Here is a 25,105-nt window from a genome sequence, read left to right as displayed (position 1 = left end):
CAGACAGAGACTAACACAAATAACTCCCAATTGATTTTGACAAAGTTGCAAAAGCAGTTCAGTGGAGGAAACATAGTCTTCAACAATTGGGCTAGAATAATAGGCAAAAAAACCAAACTTCCCTAAACCTCACACAAATACAAAAAAATAATTCAAAATGGATTATTGGTTTAAATGTACGGTGTAAAAGTATAAAAGTTTTAGAAGAAAACATTGGAGAACATCTTCTGGACTTTGGGTTTGGTAAGGAGTTTTTAGATATGACACCAAAAACATGGTCCCTAAAACAAAAACTAGTGAAGTGGACTTCATCAAAATTAAAAACGTGTTCTACATAAGATTCTGGTAAGAAGATAAAAAGGCAAGCTATAGAAGGGGAGAAAATATTTGCAAACCACATATCTGACGAAGGCCTTATATGTAGAATATGTTAAAAAAACCTCTCAAAACAGAATTTAAAAATCTTGAACAATCCAATTATAAAATGGACAAAAGACATGAACGGACCTTTCACCCAAAGGGAGATAGAGATGTCAACTAAGCACATGAAAAGATGTTCAACATCATTAGCCATTAGAAAAATGCAGATTAAAACTACAATGAGATATCAAAGAGAAGGTATTAGAATAGCTAAAATAAAAAGTAGTGATAATACTAAATGCTGATATGCAGAGAAAGTAGCTCTCTCACACATTGCTGATAAGAATGTGTACAGCTACTCTGGAAAACAGTTTGAAAGTTTAAAAAAAAATTAAACATGTACTTACTATGTGACCCAGCAATTACATTTTAAGGTATTTATCCCAGAAAAATTAAAACTTATATTCACAGAAGAACCTGTACATGAATGTTCATAGCACCTTTATTTGTGATAGCAAAATGCTGGAAACAGCCTAGATGCCCTTCAGTGGGTGATGGTTGAACAAACTCTGGTATATCCATGTAATGGATTATTACTCAACAATAAAAAGGAATGAATTACTGATGCATGCAGCAACCTGGATGGACCTTAAGGGCGTTATGCTTAGTGAAAAGAACTAAAACTCAAAATGTTACATATTGTATGATTCCATTTATGTAACATTCTTGAAATACCAAAACTACAGAGATAGAGGACAGATTAATGGTTTCCAGGGGAGAGGGGCAGGGAAGAGTGTGGGGAGTGAGAGGGAATATAAAAAGGCAGCATGAGGGAATTCCCTAGTGGTCCAGTGGTTAAGACACCACGCTTCCACTACAGGAGGCATGGGTTCGATCCCTGGTCAAGGAACTAAGATCCCACATGCTGCACTGCATGGCCAAAAAGGCAGCAAGAGGGAGTTCTTTTTTGTGGTGATGGAACAGTTGTGTATCTTGATTGTGGTAGAAGTTACACAAATCTGTGAGTGGGAAAAAATTGCATGGAACTACATACACATACACGAAGGTTGAAACAAAGGATGGAAACTGACAAAGGTCTATAATCTAACATTAATGTACAGTACAGGTGTCGGTTTCCTTATTTTACTATTGTGCTACAGCTCTAATATGTTATAGGGAGTAAGGGGGGGAGCTGGGTAGAAGGGTACATGGGACTCATTGTACTGTTTTTGCAATTTGCTTTGAGTCTGCAATAATTTCAAAATAATAAGATTTTAAGGAAAAAAGGAATTTGATTACTTGCTCTTCTGAAGTCTGGAAACCAAACCCAAGAAATTCTTTATGTTACATATGCAATTCTTATAAACTTTGGTGAACTCCTCAAGACTGACAGATTTGCCTAGGCTCCTGGCCTGCCAGGAAGTGATTTTTCTTACCGCCGGTAAGGCTGGTACCTGTAATTCAAGTATGTGGGTGCCATTAACATATAGATGATACGCAAATCATGGGATAAGCTGAGTTCACTCTGTGAAACAGAGTCAGTATTGAAGAGGATCCAGGACTGAGCCCTGAAGAGCTCCAGTTTTTGGAGACTGGGTGGAGTAGGAATAGTCAAGGAAGCAAACTAAGAAGGAACAGCCAGAGGTTAGGAGGAAAATAATTAGAGTGTAGATGAAGGTGGCTTATGGGAAATAAAAGTAAATCATCTTTCCTTTATATTTAATTACATTAATGTCCTAGGTGACACATTTCAAGCAAACATTTAATAATCTCTTTTTCCTGTGGATATTTCTGTCCCGGGTGTTGGAGGTGGCAGTGGGGGCAGCTGTAAGATATCCCTTGCTTTTATGTTAAGTAATATAATATGCTCTTTACTTTCAATTTATTGTCTTTTGAAAGAAGATGTTTAACAAAATACTTATGCTTCATAGTTGTACCCAACTTGGACAAATTTTTAATTTTGTAAATTCATTCATCATGAAAGTTTTGTTCAATCAGTACTGTTTTCCCAGTGTTCTAGCTACTTTCTTGGGTGAGACAACAGAAATGAAAGAAATACCCCCTCATTTTGAGAAGTTATGTGGATAAATTTAACTGTAATAATAGAGAGCAATTAAATGATGACAAAACCAGGTTAAAAAAAGTAGTAAAGTTGTATACTAAACATTGTGGAGATGTAAAATAAAAGAATAAATAAGTTAGGCGAACAAGTGAATCAGGAAGACCTCTTGGAAAAAGCCATGTATGTGATAGGAAGAAGACATTTCAAGAGATTGAATTAGCTTAACTAAGGAAGGAGAACCAAAGTAAACACGATACACAGAGAATGACCATTAAGGTTCAGAAGTAATATATTATCATTATTTTAATGTTAAAGATAGCACTTGAATACTTAGAAAAATACAACACAGGTTACTCTTGAACAATGTGGGAGTTAGGATGCCAACACTCATGCATTTGAAAATCCACCTATAACTTTATAGTCTGCCCTCTGTATCCTTAGTTCCACCCTTATCCTTGGTTCCGCTATATTTGAGGTTCCTCCATCTGTAATATTTACTATTTTAAAAAGGTCATGTGTAAGTAGACCCACCCAGTTCAAACCAAATGTTGTTCAAGGGTCAACTGTATCAAAAAATATCAGCATCATAAAAGCATGTCCGTTTTTCCCTATGCTTTTAACAAAATGGTTTTTTCCCCCCTGCATTTATTGAAATGCTATTTTGGCAGTCATAAAATATCTTCTTTTCAGTTATCTCTCAATTCAGATTTTAGACTTTGCCATAGGTGCACTTTAATTTTCACCTTAAAGTTTGAAATGCCAGCATTTCCATTTTTTATTTGCTGAATAAGCAGTTTGCATTTTCAGGGTATGTCCTCTCTTTTCAATCATTTATTTGCTTATATGCAAAATTTGTGAATAGAGGTTATTTCTAACAACTACACAGCATCATTGGGTGTATCTGACTCAGGTTGATTAAAGTGTGTGCCAAATACTGGGTTATGGTAAAGTAAGCCCTAATTATAGGTTGAAAGAAAACCCAACTTATTTCTAAATAAATATGCTAAAACTAAACTCAGCAGTAGACTTTGTGTTCAAGTTGTCAGCTACAACTTCAAAAATGCTAATAATGAAAGACACACAATCCCACTAGAACAACAATCTGATTGATCTAATTACAAATATTGTGTTTGATTTTCTTGCGGTTTAGTTTCAGATGACAAAAATGGAAAGATGAGGACTCTTATGGTGTTTTTCAGTACCATATAGATACTGTACATAGATAATCAAAATGTCACCTGCTGATACCCTGTGTCCTTCAGGGACTAAGCCCTTACCTTGATTTCTGTTTCTAGTGTAGTTTTCTATAACACCATTTTAAGAGTACTGCACATTTTGCCTCCAAACTAGAAGTACCTTGCTAGAAACTACTTTGATTGAGAAGGGAAGGTCTTTGATGGTTGGCAGATTGTTCTGTTACAAACATCAATGATATTATAAAGTATACAACACTTTAAGGTTGTATACTTCTAGAGAGAATTAGATATGTGTACATAATCTGCAGAGATAATTTCCTTTATTATGGAGCACTTATCATTTTGCAAAAGGAAAAAAATTCTTTTAAGTTCTTAGTGAAAATAGGTATCCATATAGTCAGATCATGGTAGACTAAACTTTTAAAGCAGTTTAAAAAAATGGAGAATTCCCTCTCCATTTTAAACCCTTCAAAGGCAATTTAAAAAAAATGATATAAAAATCACAAACTTTTGTTGGCTCTACTCATAATTGCACTAGATATTATCTTTGATAATTAACATTTGAAATCATTGTTGTATTGCTGCTTCATATGATTTTTTTTCCAAACTTTTTTCACCCTTAGGAAAGAATGATCTCTGTTTTTTTGTATAACTTGCCAGTGGTATTCAGGGGATCTTTGTAAAAATTGCTGTGAGATTAAATTTATAAATAATCTTCTTTAACAGCTTTATTGAGATATAAATCACATATCATACTAGTCAGTCTTTTAAAGTATACAGTGGTTTTTACTATATTCACAGGTAAGTGCAACTATCTCCTCAGTCAATTTTTATATTTAAAAATTTCTTTAATTGAAGTATAATTGATTTACAATATTATATTAGTTTCATGTGTACAAAATAGTGATTCATAGTTTTTATAGATTATACTCTATTTGTGGTTATTATAAAATATTGGCTGTAGTCCCTGTGCTGTACAATATATCCTTGTAGTTTATTTATTTTATACATAGTAGTTTTTATCTCTTAATCCCCTACCCCATCTTACCCCCCACCTCCACTGGTAACTACTAGTTTGTTCTCTATATCTGTGAGTCTGTTTCTTTTTTGTTATATTCATTCATTTATTTTTTAGATTCCACATATAAGTGATAACATACAGTATCTGTCTTTGTCTGACTTATTTCACTAAGCACGATACACTCCAGGTCCATCCATGTTGTTGCAAATGGCAAAATTTCACTCTTTTTAATGGCTGAATAGTATTCCATTGTGTGTGTGTGTGTGTGTGTGTGTGTGTGTGTATACCACATCTTTATCCATTTATCTGTTGATAGACAATTAGGTTGTGTCTGTATTTTGGCTATTGTAAATAATGCTGCTGTGAACATCGGGGTGCATGTATCTTTTCAAATTAGTGTTTTTGTTTTCTTCAGATACATACCCAGGCATGGACTTGCTGGATTATAGGATAGTTCTATTTTTAGCTTTTTGAGGAACATCCACACTGTTTTCCACAGTGGCTGTACCAGTTTACATTCCCGCCAACAGTGTATGAGGGTTCCCTTTTCTCCACATCCTTGCCAACATGTGTTATTTGTGGTCTTTTTGATGTTATCCATCCTGACAGGTGTGAGGTGATTATTTCATTGTGGTTTTAATTTGCATTTCTCTGCTGATTAATGATGTTGAGCATTTCTTTTGTGCCTGTTGGCCATCTGTATGTCTTCTTTGGAAAAATGTGTATTTGGGTCTTATGCCCCCTTTTAAATTGGGTTGTTTGTTTTCTTGATATTGAGTTGCATGAGCTGTTTATATATTTTGGATATTAACCCCTTATTGCTCATATCAGTTTTGGTGAAATATTTTCTCCCATTCAGTAGGTTGTCTTTTCATTCTGTCAAATTTCCTTTGCTGTGCAAATGCTTTTAAATCTAATTAGATCCCATTTGTTTATTTTTGCTTTTATTGCCTTTGCCTTTGCCTTTTGTGTTTCCATACAAATTTTAAGTTGTTCTAGTTCTGTGAAAAATGCCATGGGTATGTTGATAGTGATTGCATTGAATCTGTAGATTGGCTTGCATAGTATGGTCATTTTTACGATATTCTTCCACTCCATGAATACAGTATATCTTTCCATCTGTTTGTGTTGTCTTCAGTTTCTTTCATCAATATCTTATAGTTTTCTGAGTACAGGTCTTTTACTGCCTTAGTTAGGTTTATTCCCAGGTATTTTATTCTTCTGATGAGATTGTAAATGGGATTGTTTCCTTAATTTCTCTTTCTGACAGTTTGTTGTTAGTGTATGGAAATGCAACAGATTTCTGTAAATTAATTTTGTATCCTGTAACTTTACCAAATTCATTGATGAACTCTAGTAGTTTCTTGGTGGTGTTCTTAGGATTTTCTATGTACAGTATCATGTCATCTGCAAAAAGTGACAGTTTTACTTCTTCCCTTCCAATTCAAATCCTTTTTATTTCTTTTTCTTGTCTGATTGCTGTGGCTAGGACTTCTAATATTATATTGAGTAAAAATGGCAAGAGTGGGCATCCTTGTCATGTCCGTGATCTTACGGGAAATGCTTTCAGCTTTTCACCACTGAGTATGATGTTAGCTGTGGACCTATCATATATGGCCTTTATTATGTTGAGGCATATTCCCTCTGTGCCCTCTTTGTGGAGAGTTTTTATTATAAATCGGTGTTGAATTTTGTCAAAAGCTTTTTCTGCATCTGTTGAGCTCATCATATGATTTTTGTTCTTCAATTTGTTAATGTGGTATATCACTTTGATTTGCAGATATTGGACCATCCTTGCATCCCTGTGATAAAACCCACTTGACCATGGTATATGATCCTTTTAATGTGTTGCTGGATATGATTAACTAATATTTTGTTGGGAATTTTTATGTCTATGTTCATCAGTGACATTGGCCTGTAGTTTTCTTTTTTTGTGATATTGTTGTCTGGTTTTAGTATCAGGATGATGCTGGCCCTGTAGGATGTAGAGGAAGTCTTCCTTCCTCTTCAGTGTTTTGGAATAATTTGAGAAGTGCAGGTGTTAACTCTTCTTTAAATATTTGGTAGAATTCACGTGTGAAGACATCTGGTCCTAGACTTTTGTTTGTTGGGAATAAAGAGTTCATTTTGTTTGTTGAGAGAAAGAGTTCATCCTTGAACTCTTTCTTGGGAAGATTGCCTGTCTACACTTTGCTTAATTCTTCTGGCATTTTATCTTGTTTCTTCATTTGGAACATGTTCCTCTTGTCACCTCAATTTGCCTAATTCGCTGTCTTTGTTTCTATGTATCTGGGAGGTTAGTTATATTTCCCAACCTTGGAGAAGTGGCCTTCTGTAGGAGATGTCCTATGTGACTCCCCTTTGGTCACCAGAGCTATATGCTGTAGGGGTGCCCCTATGTGGGCTGTGTGGATCCTTCTGTTGTGGTGGGCTGAATACTGTGGATGGTCTTGTAGGCATGGTTGGTGGGGTCAGGTCACAAGGCAGCTGGCTGTAGAACTCCAGGGGGCCCCAGGGCTAGTGCTGGCTCGTTGGGTGGGGTCTGGGTCTAGGCAATTCCAGAGCTGTTGCTCACCCACTGGTAGGTGGAGCCAGGTCCTGGGGTTAATGCTGGCCCACTGGTGGGCCGAGCTGGGTCCTGGGGTCTGGCAGCAGAGCTAGAGGTACCAGAGCCGGTGTCGGACTGCTGTGGGTGGGGCTGGCTCCTGACGCAGCTGGCTGTGGGGTACAGGGTGTCCCAAAGCTTGTGTCAGCCTGCTAGTGAGTAGGACTGGATCCTGGGGCTAATAAGCTAGAGGGAGGATTCCAAAATGGTGCTTGCCAGCACTAGTGTCCACGTGGTAGAATGGAGCTCCCCAAATTGGCTGCTGCCAGTGTCTAAGTCCCCAGAGTGAAGTTTCAGTCACTTCCTGCCTCTCCAGGAGACTCTCCAAGATCAGCAGGTAGGTCTGACCCAGGCTCCTTTCAGATTACTGCTTCTGCCCTGGGTCCTGGAGAATGTGAGATTTTGTGTGTGCCCTTTAAGAATAGAATCTGTATTTCCCACAGCCCTCTGGTCTCCCAAAAGTAAGACCCACTGGCCTTCAAGGCTAAACATTCTGGGGGCTCCTCTTCCCAATACGGGACTCCTGGGCTCAGGAGCCCAATGAGGGGCTCAGACCCCTCGCTCCTTGGGGAGAACCTCTGCAATTGTAATTACCCTCCCGTTTGTGTGTCAGTCACCCTGAGATACGGGTCTTTGCTATACCATGACTCCGCCTCTCCTACCCGACTCATTGTGGTTCCTTCTTTATATCTTTAGTTGTAGTGATCTTTTCTGGTAGGTTCCAGTTTTGCATCAATAATTGTTCTATAAATAGTTGTGATTTTGATTTGCCCATGAGAGGAGGTGAGCTCAGGGTCTTCCTACTCCACCATCTTGGGAACTCTGTGCACCTCAGCCCACTTTAAACCATTTTCATCACTTCAAAAAGAAACCCCAGGGGATTCCCTGGTGGCACAGTGGTTAAGAATCCACCTGCCAAAAAAAAAAAAAAGAATCCACCTGCCAATGCAGGGGACACGGGTTTGAGCCCTGGTCCGGGAAGATCCCACATGCCGTGGAGCAACTAAGCCTGTGCACCACAACTACTGAGCCTGCGCTCTAGAGCCCATGAGCCACAGCTACTGAAGCCTGCATGTCTAGAGCCAGTGCTCTGCAACAACAGAAGCCACAGCAATGAGAAGCCTGCTCACTGCAACGAAGAGTAGCTCCTGCTCACCACAACTAGAGAAAGCCTGTGCGCAGCAATGAAGACCCAACACAGCCAAAAAATAAATAAATAAGTAAATAAATAAATAAATTCTTAAAAAAAAAAAAGAAACCCCATACCTTTAAGTTCTCACCTCCATATTCCCCTATTTCCCCAGCCCTAAGCAACCATTAATCTACTTTCTATTTGCATAGATTTGCCTGTTCTGGACATTTAATATAAATGAAATCATATAACATGTCTTGTTTGACTGCCTTATTTCACTTAGCTTAGTATTTTTGAGGTTCAGTTGTGTTGTCTCAACCAGGTTGACTGTCTCTTAAAACTAAAACGCTAACATTTTCCAGAGATTTTTGATAGAACTCAGAGTGTACATGACATAACATCACAGTGCACACGATACAACCCCAAATTAATCTATCAGGAAATTATGATTCAGTCTCAAGAGAAAAAATAGTTGACTTATCTACCTGAAGAGTCATTAGGACTAAGAATTATCAGACAAAACCTTTAAAGAAGGACTTACTTTAAATATACTCCACAAAGTAAAGGAAAACACGTTTGAAATGAATGAATGATGGAAAATCTCTGCAATGAAATAGATAATATAAAAGAACCAATGGGACTTACAGAGCAGAAAAATACAGTATCTCTAATAAAAATTCACTGAGTGGTTTCAATATCAAAAGGAGGTTTATAGGAAAAAGTCAGTGAAATTGAATATAGATCAGTGGAAGTATCCTATGAAGAACAGAGATGAAAAGATTGAAAAAATAAAGGTGAATAAAAAGATCTATCATATATATAATTGGAGTCCCAGAAAGAGAGCAGGGAGGGAACAGAAGTTTAGGAACAGCCCTAAACTTCTCAACTTTGGAGAAATACATGAATTTATAGAATCAACAATTGCAGCACCAAAACAATATAAATTCAAAGAAAATCACACTTAGCACCTTGTAATCAATTAATAGAAAGGATAATGAAGTAGTCTTGAAAGCATCTATAGAGCTAAAAGACATGAGTTTTCATATCTAAAGGGTCCACTATACTCAACCCAATTATGGGATATAGACTCACTCAAGGCACATCACATTCCTGAGGATGGTACGGATGAACTAATGTAAACAAATATATATATGCAAATGAACTAATATAAAGAATATGTGTAATGAATGATCACTTTGTAATTTGTTACATGCTTTGTTAAGGTATAGGATAGTGTACATTATCAAATTACTTATTTATTTTTATATTTGCCTCATTTTTCCACTAGAGGAAGGCAGAGACTGTGATGTTTTCATGTAATGTATTCAGTGGATATATTTTATTATGTATCTCTGGAGGTTTTCTTCCTCTAGACAGGGAACCTTGTGTTTTTTTCAAGGTCTTCTTACTGGGTTATGGGTTAATAGGTTGCTGCAACATAGCATTCCCATTGTCAAGTCATATTTTAGGAACAGTAACTGTTGCATCTATTATTTAGACTACACATAGGCTTAAAAAAGAGTTACATCAGTTATTGTGTAGTACCCGCTGGATTGTATTTCCTCATAGTGTAGTTATGTATCTAGTCATTTAATTTATTCCTTTCTTTCTCACCTCATTCCATAATGGATTTAGGTAGTTTAAAATGCATACAATAAAACACTGGCAAAATATAGGTACGAGTAAAGAATCATGAGATAGAACTTGCAATTAAAAGTAAAGAACCTAAACCAGGAAAAAATAACTAATGAGCAGAAGTTGTCATTATGTTTTCATGTTTTTCATGCTTACCTTTACTTGTTTTACTTGGTATAGCTTATTCATGTAAAAATGCTCACATTTTAGATCAGACAAGGATCCTAAGGTCTCAGGCACCCTAACTTTTTGTTGGATAGAATCTGTCTCTGAAGGCAAATTAGGTCGGTTTTGTGGAACGTAATGGAGTATGTGTGCTTTGCTGTGTTTGTTTTAAACATTAAGTACTGGCTTAAATAAATTCTTAGGATGGAAAGTATGTTTTTTGAAGTATTCTCTCCTTACCCTAGTCCAAAAATAAAAGGCAAAAAATAATTCACTTGTTATTCATGGATTTCCTCATAACTCGTACTTTTTCCTCATGGAATTTATTCAATAGTCAAGATTTATGATTACAGTTTTTATTAACCTCATCTACTTAATGTTAGTACTGTTTTATATAATATGGTTAACTCTTGGGTAAAGTGTACTGATGCATTACAGGAAATGGATCCAACCTATTTTAATAGAAGTGTTGAGGGAAATAACACAGAATTCAATTCTAAAGAGTTTTTTATCCCTTATCCCATAAGATTTTATGAAGGATAGGTATGTGCTCAGCCTCCACAAGGGCTTCAGGCGGATTGCGTCTCTTTAAGCTTGGATTTGTGGTATGATTTGTCTGTTATTCTCTTGGTATATGTAAAATCATTACACTTTTACAATGAGATAGAAAAACTTTGAAGCCTGACGCTAAGATAAAACTCCCTTCAGTCCCCCACAGTCCTGAGTCTCATTTGAAAACTAGAATTTTTTTTTTAATTTTATTTATTTATTTATTTATTTTTGGCTGTGTTGGGTCTTCGTTTCTGTGCGAGGCCTTTCTCTTGCTGCGGCGAGCGGGGGGCTACTCTTCATTGCGGTGCGCGGGCGTCTCACTATCGCGGCCTCTCTTGTTGCGGAGCACAGGCTCCAGACGCGCAGGCTCAGTAGTTGTGGCTCACGGGCCTAGTTGCTCCGCGGCATGTGGGATCCTCCCAGACCAGGGCTCGAACCCGTGTCCCGTGCATTGGCAGGCGGATTCTCAACCACTGCGCCACCAGGGAAGCCCTGAAAACTAGAATTTTTGATGCTGCTAATGGAGGAGGTATTTGTATAATATCTTGAAATTACTAAAGAATAGATAATTTTATAGTTAGAAATTGTCAAACTAGAGTTGTAGGTGAAGTTGGGATGTGCACCGTTACAGGGATCATTTTATATAAAGATAGTCATCATATTACAGTGCATTTGGTATTTCAGTAACTGCAAGGAATTTGGGCCAACTTCACAGTTAAAAGGAACAGTCTCAAAAGACTACCCTTACTTCTGACACCAATTACAGGTTCGGGGCATCCCCAAAACCACTTTTAGTTTTAATAATTTGCGAGAAGGACTCAACAGGACTCACTGAAAGCTGTTCTACCTCCAGTTACAGTTTATTACATGGAAAGGGTACAGATTAAAACCACCTAAGAGAAGATGTGCACAAGGCAGATTTCAGGAGAAGTACGAAACCCAGAGCTTCTCTCCTGTTCTCCTTGTGAAATTAGGGCAGCATTACTTTCCCGGCATCCATGAGACAGTATGAATGGAGTATTGCCAACCGAGGAAACTCACCTGAGCGTTTGGTTTCCAGAGTTTTGGGGGTTGCTCAGTCACATACTGCCTGCAGGACTGATCTTCAGTCTCCAGCCCTTCCCTGAGGTTGGGATGATCCCTTTAGTTTCCAGTCCCTTTCGGAGATAAAACTGATACTACATGGCCCAAATAAATTATATCCATCATAGATTACATTGTCAATCTGTTTGGTGGCTCAAGGCCCCAGACAAAGATACTCCTATTAGGCATGATATTCCAAGAACCTAGAGATCACCTCCCAGCAGCTGCAGCAAAGGCCAGACCTCTCATTGGGTAAGATTAGTTCTTCACTGTACAGGCTACTTCCTGGCCTTTAGCCAAGGCTCTCTTACAACAAAATGATAATTTTTTTTTGGTATTACATTTAGTGTAGCATTTATAGGATGGACACAGCAATAGTATCATAGTGAATATGTCTGTCATTTGGAGGAGTACAGTGTTGGGTAGGGATAAATTTAAAGAAACCACTAATTCATCTTATAAGGCCATTACATACATTCTCATATTTTTGTACTACTATTTTAATTGCTTGTTTTTCCCCTTTGATCTATTGTTATTTGTACCATATGATAAACTTGTGCAGAACTGTTTAGCATAGAGACTAGCTGATGGTTAACGAAATCTAGTTCTTCCTCCGGCTGATCATTTTATTAGGTCCTGAGGAGGCTTTAACTAAATCTCCCAGTACATTTAATTATTAATATCACTATTATCAAAAGGCCTGTTCACATAATGTGGTTGAATCTTATCAGCAAGGCCAGTGTTAACACCGTATGGCAGTGTGGGGAGTCAGAAGATGCTGGCATGTTACCCGTGTCCCACCGACTCATCAGCCATCTAGTCCATCATCATTTCATATGACTACATTGTCTCCCAGAGTGATGCCACTCAGGTGCGCAGAATTCCATTTGATCATGCCAGGTTCCGAAGGCAGGCAGTTGTTTCAGCAACGTACGGCTTCACCCATTCTGGTATTTGGTGTAACTGAGCTAAGAGACAATATCATATCTTTTTTGAATTTTTGAATTTTATTTTATTTATTTTTTTATACAGCAGGTTCTTATTAGTTATCCATTTTATACGTATTAGTGTATATATGTCAATCCCAATCTCCCAAGACAATATCATATCTTGCTCTGAGCCTCTCACAGAGCATCAATATAATAATAGTGGATTTCCCTTATTGCATAACCCATTTATTCATTCTTTTATCCTTAGCTGTTACTTTTCCTTCTCTCTATTTGTCACTTAGTTTTGCCCAAACTTTTGGTCCTTTGGAAAGAATGTTAGGTTTGACCACTGTGCTGGTCCAAATTGACAGCAGCAATACTAGTCTAGCAAGTGCCTCCATCTCAATGCATTGATGCAGTGTAGGGTTGCATAGATACAGAAATAGTGGGCTATCTCAACCACCAAGCAATCCAGCAGTATTCCCTGCCAGCCTTGGTTTTACTAGATGGAATGATGGCACGACTCACCTTATCAGGCCCTTAGGAGTACTGACATTAAGGTTTAAAGGCTAGAATTCCTTCTTAGGAATTATCCTTGCTTCTGGCACCTACAGTTGGAGCCCTGGTTCTGGGACTTTGCATCTGGTAGGGAGGTGAGGCGAGAAGGGAAGAACTATATAGTCATAACGGCATCCTCCCTCACTTCCTTTTTCCTTAGGGAAGTGAAGTATTACAAATTTACTTGTTATATGTTACTGGTGAAATAATTTTCTTTTAGTCATGATTTAGAGGTCCTTGTCATCACTAAGGGTGCTTTTCTTTTTTGCCTTGAAATTTACTTTGCATGTAAAATACAAGTATACCAGGCTTTAGTAGCCATATTCCTGTGAATTTCTTTCATCTTGTTTATATTCTTTTCATTTTGAGCATCTCTTTAGTATGTGGCAATTAGTTGTTTTACTTGCTGATCCAGAAAAATCTGTGACTCATTAATGACTATGTGCTTTAATTACTTGTTTCAAGAGATGTGTTAACTTTTACAATATGGTATTGTATTTATCAAAAAAAGTCAAGTGAATAAGTATAAATTTTGAAACAAATAGATTCCAATGAAGACAGAAGTGCCTACATAACATAACAGTATATAAATACATTTTAAAGTAATTTCATATTGTTATGGTAGTACCGTCTGTTTGAGAATTATTTGAAGAATCTTCAGAAGAATGCAAAATATGTCTAATCATTTTCTTGCAAGTTGGTGGCTGATTTCATTATGAAACAGAACATGCTGGGTTTTGGTTCAGATGGTCTCACTTCTGCTTCATGGTATCTAAAACCAATGCAGAGTTCTGATAGGTGTTAAATGAACTTTGTGGAACACCATGAAATGTTGAAGGAACCATTATGTTATCAATAAATATGACTGTATTGTGTATATATAATATAAAAATCACAGTATCAAGTCATATATTTATTGAAAAGAAAAATCTATTAAACTATTCATGATTATTCATTAGCATTTCTTATATAATTATATGATATTTTAAAATAGATAAGTTTTACCCATTAACTAACTATTTCCCCCCTATTTCTCATTATTTAATTTTAGCAGTAGAAATGCCTTGGTTAATCTCAGATATATATTTGATAACCCTAGCACCAAGTACAGTCTGTGGTACATAGTATTCAATTGTTAGTTGATTAATTAATTAATAGAAACTGTAGAATAAAATCAGTTAGATAAGTGCTAAGCATAAATAAGCCTTGATTCAGAGTGCTAGTACATGAGGAGGTTTCCAGGAATATTCTACTTGTTATGGAATGAGGATATGTGTCCCCCCCCGCCCCCCCCCCCCAGTTCATATGTTGAAGCTCTTAATCCCCAGTGTGCCTTTAGGAAGTAATTAGGTTAGATGATGTCATTATGATAGGGTCCTCATGATGGGATTCGTGCCCTTATAAAAGGAGACAGCAGAGAGCGCGCACAGGCGCGCTCTCCCTCTCCCTCTCCCTCTCCCTCCCTCTCCCTCTCCCCCTCCTTCTCTCCCTCTCCCTCTCTCTCCCCCTCCTTCTCTCCCCCTCCTTCTCTCCCTCTCCTTCTCTCTCTCCCTCTCTCTCTCTCTCTCTCTGAACACACCAAGGAAAGGCCATGTGAAGACACAACTAGAGGACAGACATCTACAAGCCAGGAAAATAGTCCTAACTACAAGCCAAACCCTGCTGGACGTTGATCTTGGACTTCCCAGCCTCTAGCACTGTGAGAAAATAAATTTCTGTTGTTTAAGCCACCCAGTTTATGGTATTTGTCATGGTAGCCCAAGCTGACTTAGACATTACCTTAGGAAAGAAAGGCAGTTTTTATAGAGCTTTAGCAAGATAGGTCTGGTGGAGGGAATATAGGGATAGACACCTTGTTTTATTGTGCTTTGCTTTATTACACATCAAAGATACTGAGCTCTTTACAAATTGAAGGTTATGGCAACCTTGCATTGTAAGATAATGGTTAGCATTTTTAAGTAATAAAGCATTTTTAAATTCAGGTATGTACGTTGTTTTTTTTAGATGTAATGCTATTGCACACTCACTAGACTTTTATATGCATTGGGAAACCAGAAAAATTCATGTGACTTCCTTTATTGTGATATCAGCTTTATTGAAGTGGTCCGGAACCTAACCTGCAGTATTTCTGAGGTGTGCCTGTAGTGTCAAAGGCGGTTCTCAGAAGAGAAGGCAATTATTCTTGCAGTTTAGGCCAACTGGGATTTATCCAGAGGAGCGGAGGCAAAGATCATGGGCAAAAGGGAATGTGAGAAACGACTGGGCTGAGAAGGACAAGGTCATAGGCGGTCCACTGATGAAAATCAGATACTATTGACTGGTACACAGTTTTAGAAGGTTTTTCTCTTTAGTGATATACTGTTTAAGTAAATATAAATATGTGTTAAAGAGATTATGTTAATGTATAACAAGACAATGAGGAGCAGAAGATAATAAGCCCATAAATTTTCTCAAGGTAATTTTTTGAGGCGGGCTTTAAAAAAAAGAAACTTTTTATTTTGAAATCATTTTAAATTCACAGGAAATTACAGACAGTACAAAAAGATCTCATGTACCCGTTACCCAGTTTCCCCCATTGTTACATCTTACCCCACTCGTAATAGGACTTTTTCTTTCAGTGACAGTGGGTAGTAGTTTAGTCTGCATTTCATCATCCCTGGACTCTCTGCTCTTTTCTTCTTTTTCCCATAGTCTCTTTCCCAGGTCTTCCTTTCCACATGCACTCTAGAGTTTGATCTGCTGGATTTGAATATTTATTTCTATAATTAGAAATGATTTAATTTTGTGGTAGACTTTCTTTGAGTTACACTGTAGGTGTGGGTTGTCAGTTTTACTTGTTTCCTCTTGTGGATTGTATCTAGATGGTTTTTTGAAGGATATGTAAAAGATCAGGATTTGGGCAGCCACTGTTGGGAAAGATAAGTTTGAGAAAAGTTTATTGACAGAACGTTATGAATAACTTTTTTTAATTGTAAGATGAGCTTCAAATTAATGTTCCTATTAAAAATTCAAATGTATGACTAACAGAAAGGCAGTTTGTGACTTAATTTTACCAGTGTGGGTTTTCTCTTCTTTATTACTGATATAATATGTATTTGACAAAATTAAGATACACTTTTTTTTTTTTAAAGGAACCATTTTGAGATATGTCAGAGCACACGGTTCTTTTTTTTTTTTTAATTTTATTTATTTATGGCTGTATTGGGTCTTCGTTTCTGTGCAAGGGCTTTCTCTAGTTGCGGCAAGTGGGGGCCACTCTTCATCGCGGTGCACGGGCCTCTCATTATCGCGGCCTCTCTTGTTGCGGAGCACAGGCTCCAGACGCGCAGGCTCAGTAGTTGTGGCTCACGGGCCCAGCTGCTCCGCGGCACGTGGGATCTTCCCAGACCAGGGCTCGAACCCGTGTCCTCTGCATTGGCAGGCAGATTCTCAACCACTGCGCCACCAGGGAAGCTCCTAAGATATACTTTTAATAAACATTTTAGTTGGAATATTATAATACTATATGCTGATTTTCTTCTGTATGGGTATATAAAGAGGAGGAGTAGGAAGACCAGAAAATAAAAGCATTCTATTGTGAGAGCCTACTTCCCCAACCTGTATAAATGATGAAAAGGAACCAAATCGGAGACATTGACATGAGGTTGATGGAAGGAGAGATACGTGTCCTAAATTAGTATTCTCAGTAACCAATCCCTATGGAGTATTCTGATTTGTGGTGTCTGGACTGGGGCCGAGGTACATATAGTTAAAGAACCTCTATAGTTGATTTTGTTGTCCAGCCAGTGTTGAAAACTACTGCTTTGAAGGTTAACTAATGTTATTTTATCCACATTTTACTATTATAGGAATAATAATTATAATAGTCATGCTCTGGTACTGATATTCTACTGAAGTATTAAAGTAAAAATGACCTATAGAATATTGCCCTTTCAGTGTGGTCATTGTTTTGGGATGCTTTTTTAGTCTTAATGTTATAAATAAAAATATGTATCATTATAAATACTAATTTTGACTTAGAGTTTTAAATAATGTTGTTCCTTTTAAGTCAAATGTTTTAAGTCAGATGTTCCTTTTAAGTCAAATAATGCTTTTCCTTGGGGACAAGGAAAACTGCAGATTACAGAAACTTTAATTCATGATAAGTGGTACAATTCATATTCAAGTTAGGAAGAAACTTGAATAATACTTTTTTACAGTGATAATGTAGAGATTTTTATCTCTTCTAAACATTTCTATCTCTTTCTTAGTTTTCATGGATGGTCAAGGTTGGAACTAATGTTTTGCCCGAATTTCCCTTTCACTTCCTTTATTGACAATACTTGGTATCTGGTTGGCTGGCTGCCACCTTATTTGCAAGATGTCACTGACTCAGAGTGGTTCCGAATACCAGATGTTATTTTGCTTCTTATGTCAGAAAATGGAATTTGCCAGCCCATTGTTCCATTTATCCATTGCCATGCAACACATTGTATTTTCCAGAAACAGGGACTGAGACAGAATGTATACAATGCAAGATGTACTAAGGATTAACACCTTTGGGGGGGCGGAGCTGGAGGAAGCAGGGTTAGGCAGAGGGAGAAGTCAGTTTGCACTGCAGGCCAAAGCCTCAGCCAGCCGCACTAGGAGTTCTGGAAAGTCTATAGCCCATCAGAATTGTTACTCATTTAGTTAAATTGGCTGAGTCTTTATAATTCCCTGTAAATTATTCAGTGGATATAGGTTGCCCAAGAAAGACAGGCCTTTTGGGGAAGAGGCTCTCTGTAACTTTAAAGCAGCTGAGAACTTTTAAAGCAGCTGAGTCTTAGGGAAGGACAGCATTAGGGGAATGGGAAATATGCCGTTGGAAAAAGAGGAATCAGGAAAGAAGACTGAGAAGAATTGGTCTTAGTTGAGAAAATAGAGGAGAAAATGGTATAGTTGGGAGAATAATCAGCATTGTCAGATGTCACAGAGAAATCATTATAGGATTCAAACTGAAAAGATTCTACTGGATTTGGCAATTAAAAGGTTATTTGTCATCTTAAAGAGAATATTTTCTGCATATGAATGGGAATGGGAAAGCCAAAAAAATTTTTAAGAACTTCTTTTAAGCACTCAAATTTCTTTTAAAATTTGATGATACATTTCAGTTGTAATGTAAGAATAAAGATTTTCATTTTCTTGGGCAGATATAATAATGATAGATAACTTTATAACTATGACTTTACTTGAAAAGGTTTTGTTACTTACAGATTGTTAAACCTTTTCTTCTGTAGGTAGCCTTCAAGTTGCCAAAGTCATGGTTCAATTATCAAATTATTTGTAGAGAGAATAGATAGGTGTTCACCTGCTTTTCTTTGATCCTGGCTCTTCTAGATGACAGAAAAGAACCTCTTGGGTTTGAGGGTACTGTCACTTATGTAAGTGTAACCATCTTTCTATCATTTTACACTTGGGATCTCTTTCCATTCCTCTACTCCAGTGAGAACATTCTTATGAAGTAGTTAAGAGCATTTGTGACTCATATGATGGATATTGGTCAGCAGATGTATCCACACCTCCCCTGACATTTGTGGGGATTTGAATCTGCAGCTTCTGTTTCGCTTCGCTCACACTTCAAAAACCTAAAGTGCAAAAAGAACCAGGCCTATTCCTGTATATGTTAGGCCCAATTCAGATCATATTTTGTATACTTTCTCCCAGACATTTTTAGATTAGATTTAGATGAAAATGGTAGACAATCTTAAAGGAGAAAGGAAGCCACAGAAGATCAAGCTGTAGTCTTTGGTTGAAAAAGGAGGAAGGGACATGTTTTCCTTTGTTTGAGGTGGTTAAGTGTGTGGACTTACATACGTTTTAGGCCTTCCTTGTGCCCAGTAATTTAGGTCATACTTAATGTCAGCTAGATAGAAAAGTCATTATTTCTTTCTTATGAATTCTTTAAGTTCTACCTCATATCTGCATTATACTTTGTCTCTCCCCGCAAAAAATAAAACATAAATACTTTCAAACCTAACAGATGATTAGGGAATAGCTCATAGTTCATATACTCCTGAGGTTTTATTAATTCAGAAGATTAGGAGAGTTTCCATCAAATCAAATAGAGACCATTTTAGGAACAGAGAGACTTCTTTTTCAGCCATGGAATAAACTTGGTATGTGGAATGAATCATTAGGCAACGTATTACATGAAATGTGTAATTGTATTCCCTGTTGGACAAGCAGAGACCAATTTGTATTATCTTTATAACATTATCATATTTATCTATGATCTTGATACCCATTAATTATTTTCATTGAAAAATATTGCTGACTGCAGATGATCATAGTGGCTTAGTCAAAACATTTTCATATTCTTGAATTAAATGACTCAGACATTATATACATGTATTTTGGGGTTTTTTAAAGATTTTTTTTGAGGTGGACCATTTATAAATTTTAGACATATAATATATGCATTTTAGAATTTTTTTTGTTTTTTTTAATCAAGAAGAGTTGTTGAATTTAGTAAATACTTTTTTTTAATAAAATAAGAATAGGTAGATGCTTCCTTAACATGCTGTATGTGCGTGTATCTTATACCTCAAAAGTCAGCATCATGCTAAATAGGTAACTTACTAAAGTCAAAACAAGACAAAGATGTTCATTGTCACCAATATTATTTTACATTGTAGTGGAAATACTAGCCAGTAAGGCAAAAGAAAAAATTGAAAGTGTAAGAATAGTAACATTTATAGATGGTATTCATAGATGATATTATTTTATACCTGGAAAATCAAAGAGAATTAACCTAAAAACTACTACAAATGGCAAGAAAGTTCAAGAAGGATATCAAGAGCTTTTGTTGTCTAATTAATTGAGTAAATATTTATTGCATACTACTATGTGTCAGGCTCTTTTCCAGGTGCTGGGAATCTCGTAGAGAACAAAATTCCTATCTTTGTGGAATTTATAATGTAGAAAGGAACAATAATTATAAAGAGATATAGTATAAGATAAAAGACTCTAGGTATGGTATCTAAAAATATGGAATACTTAGGGATATATTTATTAAGAAATATATAGCATATTAACATAAATATACAGTGAGGAAGACAATCCCTACCAGATATTAAAATATCTGTATTTAATAATTAAAAGTATATTACCACTGTGTGTAAAGACAGACTAATGGAACCGAATTGAAAGTCTTATAGTAGATCCAGATACTTACAAGGGTTAACATCTGGTGAAGGTTGCATCTTAAATAAGAGGTTCGATGAATGGTGTGTGGGAAAAATAAAATTGGATCATACCTTCCAAGGTGTACCAGGAAGAATTCCAAATGGATTAAACATTGAATCATATGCAGTAATGATCATAGCAAAGAGTATGGTTTCTGGAGCCAGACTGCCTGAGTTTAAATCCTGATTCCAATCACTATGTGACCTTGAGCATTAACTGTGTGGCTTAGCTTCCTCATCTCTAAAGGGGGAAAATAATTGTACCTACCTTGCAGTGTTGTTGTGAACATTAAATAAGTAAAGCACATAAAGTATTTAGAACGCTGCATGGAAATTAGAAAGTACTAAATAAGCATTAGGTGTTATTTTTTATCAAGATATAAGAAAAGATACAAAGAAATAGTGTTAGGAATATAACTATATATTGTAGATTAAACAAATAATAATAGAATACAGTGAACAACTGTATTCCAATAAATTTGAAAATGTGTATGAAATGTATATTAGAAAATATAAATGACTATAACTTACTCAAGAAGAAATAGAAATTATCTCAATAAACTAAGAACGTTTAAAAAAACTGAATCTGTAATGGAAAGTTCTCCCTCCACAAGACTGCAGTCTCATATTTTTTAAAGGTACTTCTTGTCTTCACCCCTTTTATTTTTATAAATTGAAATACATATGATAAAGTCCACAAGTGTTAAATGTGCAGTGATGATTTTTGACAATGTATATACCTGTGTAACCACCATCCCAAATCAAGATGTAGAATGTTTCCATCACTCTAAAGGTTTCCTTGTGCACTTTTCCAGTTAGCATCTTCTATCCCTCCATCACCAGTTGTTTTGGTTTCTATCACCATAGCTTAGTTTTACCTGTTCTAGAACTTCTTATAACTGGAATCATACGTCATATATTTTTTTTGTCTGATGTCTTTTGATCAACATAAAGTTTTTGAGATTCATCCAATTTGATCTAGTATCAACAGTATCAACAGATCTTTCCTTATAGTCTTCCACTGTGTAAATATGTGACAGTTTATCCACCCACCTGCTGATGGTCATTTGAGTTTTTTCCAGTTTTGAGCTGTTACGAATATAGCTGCTATGAACAGTCTTTTACCCACGTGGCTTTATAGATGAGTTCTCTTTTATTTTTAAGAAAGGAATAATTGGGGACTTCCCTGGTGGTCCAGTGGTTAAGAATCCGTGCTTCCACTGCAGAGGGCATGGGTTTGATCCCTGGCCAGGGAACTAAGATCCCGCATGCCGCGTGGTGCAGCCAAAAAAAAGAAAGGAATAATTGAATTCTGTATAAGTTTCTTTTGAAATTTTGATAAGCCATTTATCTCACTTTATAAAGATAGTAAAACCTTAACAACAAAACTTGACAAGGGTAGTACAAGAAGAGAATGTTATATAGCACAATATCACTTATGAATATAAAAATAAAAGTTTTTTTTTAAACTTTTAATTAATTATTTTAGGCTGCATATGGTCTTAGTTGCGGCACATGGGATCTTCATTGCAGCATGCGGGATCTTTCGTTGTGGCGTGTGGGCTTCTCTCTAGTTGTGGCATGCAGGTTTTTCTCTCTCTAGTTGTGGTGCTCATGCTTCAGAGCATGTGGGCTTTGTAGTTTGCGACACGCAGGCTCTCTAGTTGAGGTGTGTGGGTTCAGTAGTTGTGGCGCGTGGGCTTAGTTGCCCCGTGGCATGTGGGATCTTAGTTCTCCAACCAGGGATTGAACCCACATCCCGTGCATTGGAAGGCGGATTCTTTACCACTGGACCACCAGGGAAGTCCCTAAAAATAAACGTTTTAAAAAATCAAATTCAGCAGTATATATATTATATATTATGAGTGCTAAGACAAACGTATTTTTCAATTTAATTTCTCTGAAATTTTTAAATAAATGGCTTCTAAAATTATAGTAGTCAATTTATTCTCTCTTTTAGTGGCACATGCCATAATGGTGCATCTTTACAGTCAGTGGAGTTTTAGATTCAGTGATAGATGGCACATTAAAAAAAAAAGTATGGCCATGTAGGTTTTATTCCAGGATGCAAGGGAGTTTCAACATTAGAAAATCTATTAGAGTAATACACTGTATTAATAGGTTAAAAGAGAAAAATAAACTCAATACCAAAAATGACAACGAAATTGAATATCCACTCCTGATACTTTTTGGGAGGAGAAGGTAATTCTCCTAATATTGAGTTTCTACTGGAAATCTAAACCAAAGATCACACTTAATGGTGAAATACGGGAAACATTCCCATGAAAATTGGAAGCAAAATGAGAATGCTTCTATGAAGAAAATCCTATTCACAATAGCAACAAAACTGTAAGGTATCCAAGACTATCAATAGCAAAAGATGTGTAAGCTCTCTGTGGAAAAATATTCAATATTACTGAAGAACATAAAAGAAGACTCATAACTAATATATAAGGTATTTATATACATTAAGATATGTGTCTATAATGTTAATTAACTTGATACATGGATGAGAAGAGTCATATTGCAAAGATATAATTTCTCTTCAGATTAATCTGTAAAGTCATTGTGATTCCCATCAAAATCTCAGTATGTTTTATGGAACATATTAAGCTAATTCTAGCATTTATCTGGAAGAGCCATGGCAATTTAAAAACATGGTCTACTGGTATAGAGAGGTCATTATAGAGCTCTCATAATTAAGACAGTAGTCTAGGTATAGGTATATAGATAGGGTGACCATACCTCTGTTTGCCTGTGACAGTTCCAGTTCATGCCTATTGTCCTGGGTTCCACGAAAGGCTCCCTTTCGTTCTAAAGATTTTTGATTAAAATTGCATGGGAAGTCCTGAAACAGATCCACTTGATTTATGACCGAGGTGCTATTAGAAATCAGTAGTGAAAGGATGTCATTCAATAAATGGTATTGGGACAGAAAGAAATATAGTGTGGTCTTTATCTTACACTACACACAAAAATTAATTCCAGGGAGATTAAAGACTTGAAATGAAAAGTAAAACTTTAAAACTTTTAAAAGAAAATATAAGACACTACCCTTATGAGCCCTGGAAGGAGAGGATAAAGGAGATTTCTTAGGACAAAAAATGCAAATTTTGAGAGTAGAATGATGGTTGACAGGAGCTGGGGGTATGGGAAATAGGGAGAAGTTGGTCAAAGGGTACAAATTTTAGGTTATAAGATGAATAAGGTCTGAGGAGCTAATGTATATCATGGTGATTATAGTTGATAATATTGTATTACTAAGAGAGTAGAATGGAAGTGTTGGCACCAAAAAAAAAAAAAAAAAGTAAACATGTGAGATGAGATGATGGATATATTAACTCAGTGGTGGGGATCCTTTCACAATGTGATGTATATCAGATTAATCATCATGTTGTACTTTAAATATATTACAATTTTATTTGTCAATTACACCTCAGTAAAGCTGAAAAAAGTGAAAAAAGACAAAAAATACAAATTATAAATTATAAGACTACATTAGCATTAAGCAATGTTTTTACGAGTAAGAAAGACACTATAAACAATGTGGAAAAACAAGCCCACATGCTGAGAGAAGAGATTTGTAGCACATGTACTTAAATCTGTGGAAACGAAATTCCTGAAGATTAACCAAAAACAAACAGCACACACACAGTATAAAAAAATGTCACGGGATTTTAACTGGAATTTTACCGAAGAGGAATCTAAGATGACCATTGATAATGTAAAAAAGAGTCTTAACCTTAGTAGTAATCCTGCTAGTAAAGTTGAAGATGTACATGTCTTTTATCATAGCAATTCCACTTCTAGATAGCCTAGGGAAATGTTCCCATATGAGTACAAGGAGGTATTTGTAAAAATATTCATTTCAGAATTTTGTGTACTAGCAAAATAAAAATCTAAAACAATCTAAAATTGTTGGAAACAATCTAAATTCCATAATCAGGAGCATTGATAGATAAAGTGGATCTGTGAAAATATTCCGCATAGCATTTAAATTAATGAACTAGAACAATATGTATCAACATGGATAAATTTTAGAAACATAACATTAGAATAAAACCAAGTTGCAAAAGACTACACACAGTTTGGTATCAATTATAAAGTTTAAAGACATTCAGAAAAATATATAGTCTTATGGTTGCATGTATAGGTACTAATAATATAAAATATGCATGATATAGTAAACACCAATTTCAGGATTGTGGTTGCTAACCTCTGGGGAGTGGAGGAAGGGGGTGATATCAGGAAGGGTTATGAGATACTTGGGGAGTGGCAGTACTATCTATAATGTCTTATTAAATATTTTACATTTTATTAATTATTTGTTACAAGTGTATAAATACAATTTATTTTTCTTATTAAGTTTTAATATTTCCTGTTTTTTACATAGCCAAAAATATTATTGATGTTTATAAATCCTGTCTTTGTAATTCCTTTAGTCTCCTTTAAAATCTGAGAATTCTACCAGTAGCAGTTATGTGTAATGACTATATAGTTTAATATTTTTAAAAATAAAGAATAAAATACAGTTTTCCCCTCATCTAAAAATGGTCTAGGTAATTTCTAAGGTTCCTTCCATCACTAAAGTGTACTTCTTTG

The 25,105-nt window shown here is 36.1% G+C and overlaps 1 protein-coding gene across 14 annotated transcripts in view; it reads left to right on the top strand.

The window, feature by feature from the left end:
* Positions 1–25,105, top strand: part of CDC42BPA (CDC42 binding protein kinase alpha) — a 322,438-nt gene that overhangs the window by 129,314 nt on the left and 168,019 nt on the right. The window lies entirely within an intron of this gene.

This window comes from Balaenoptera acutorostrata, chromosome 1, assembly GCF_949987535.1.
Source record: "Balaenoptera acutorostrata chromosome 1, mBalAcu1.1, whole genome shotgun sequence".
Taxonomy (NCBI): domain Eukaryota; kingdom Metazoa; phylum Chordata; class Mammalia; order Artiodactyla; family Balaenopteridae; genus Balaenoptera; species Balaenoptera acutorostrata.
The sequence above is the reverse complement of the archived record's forward strand: the minus strand, read 5'-3'. Positions and strand labels throughout refer to the sequence as shown.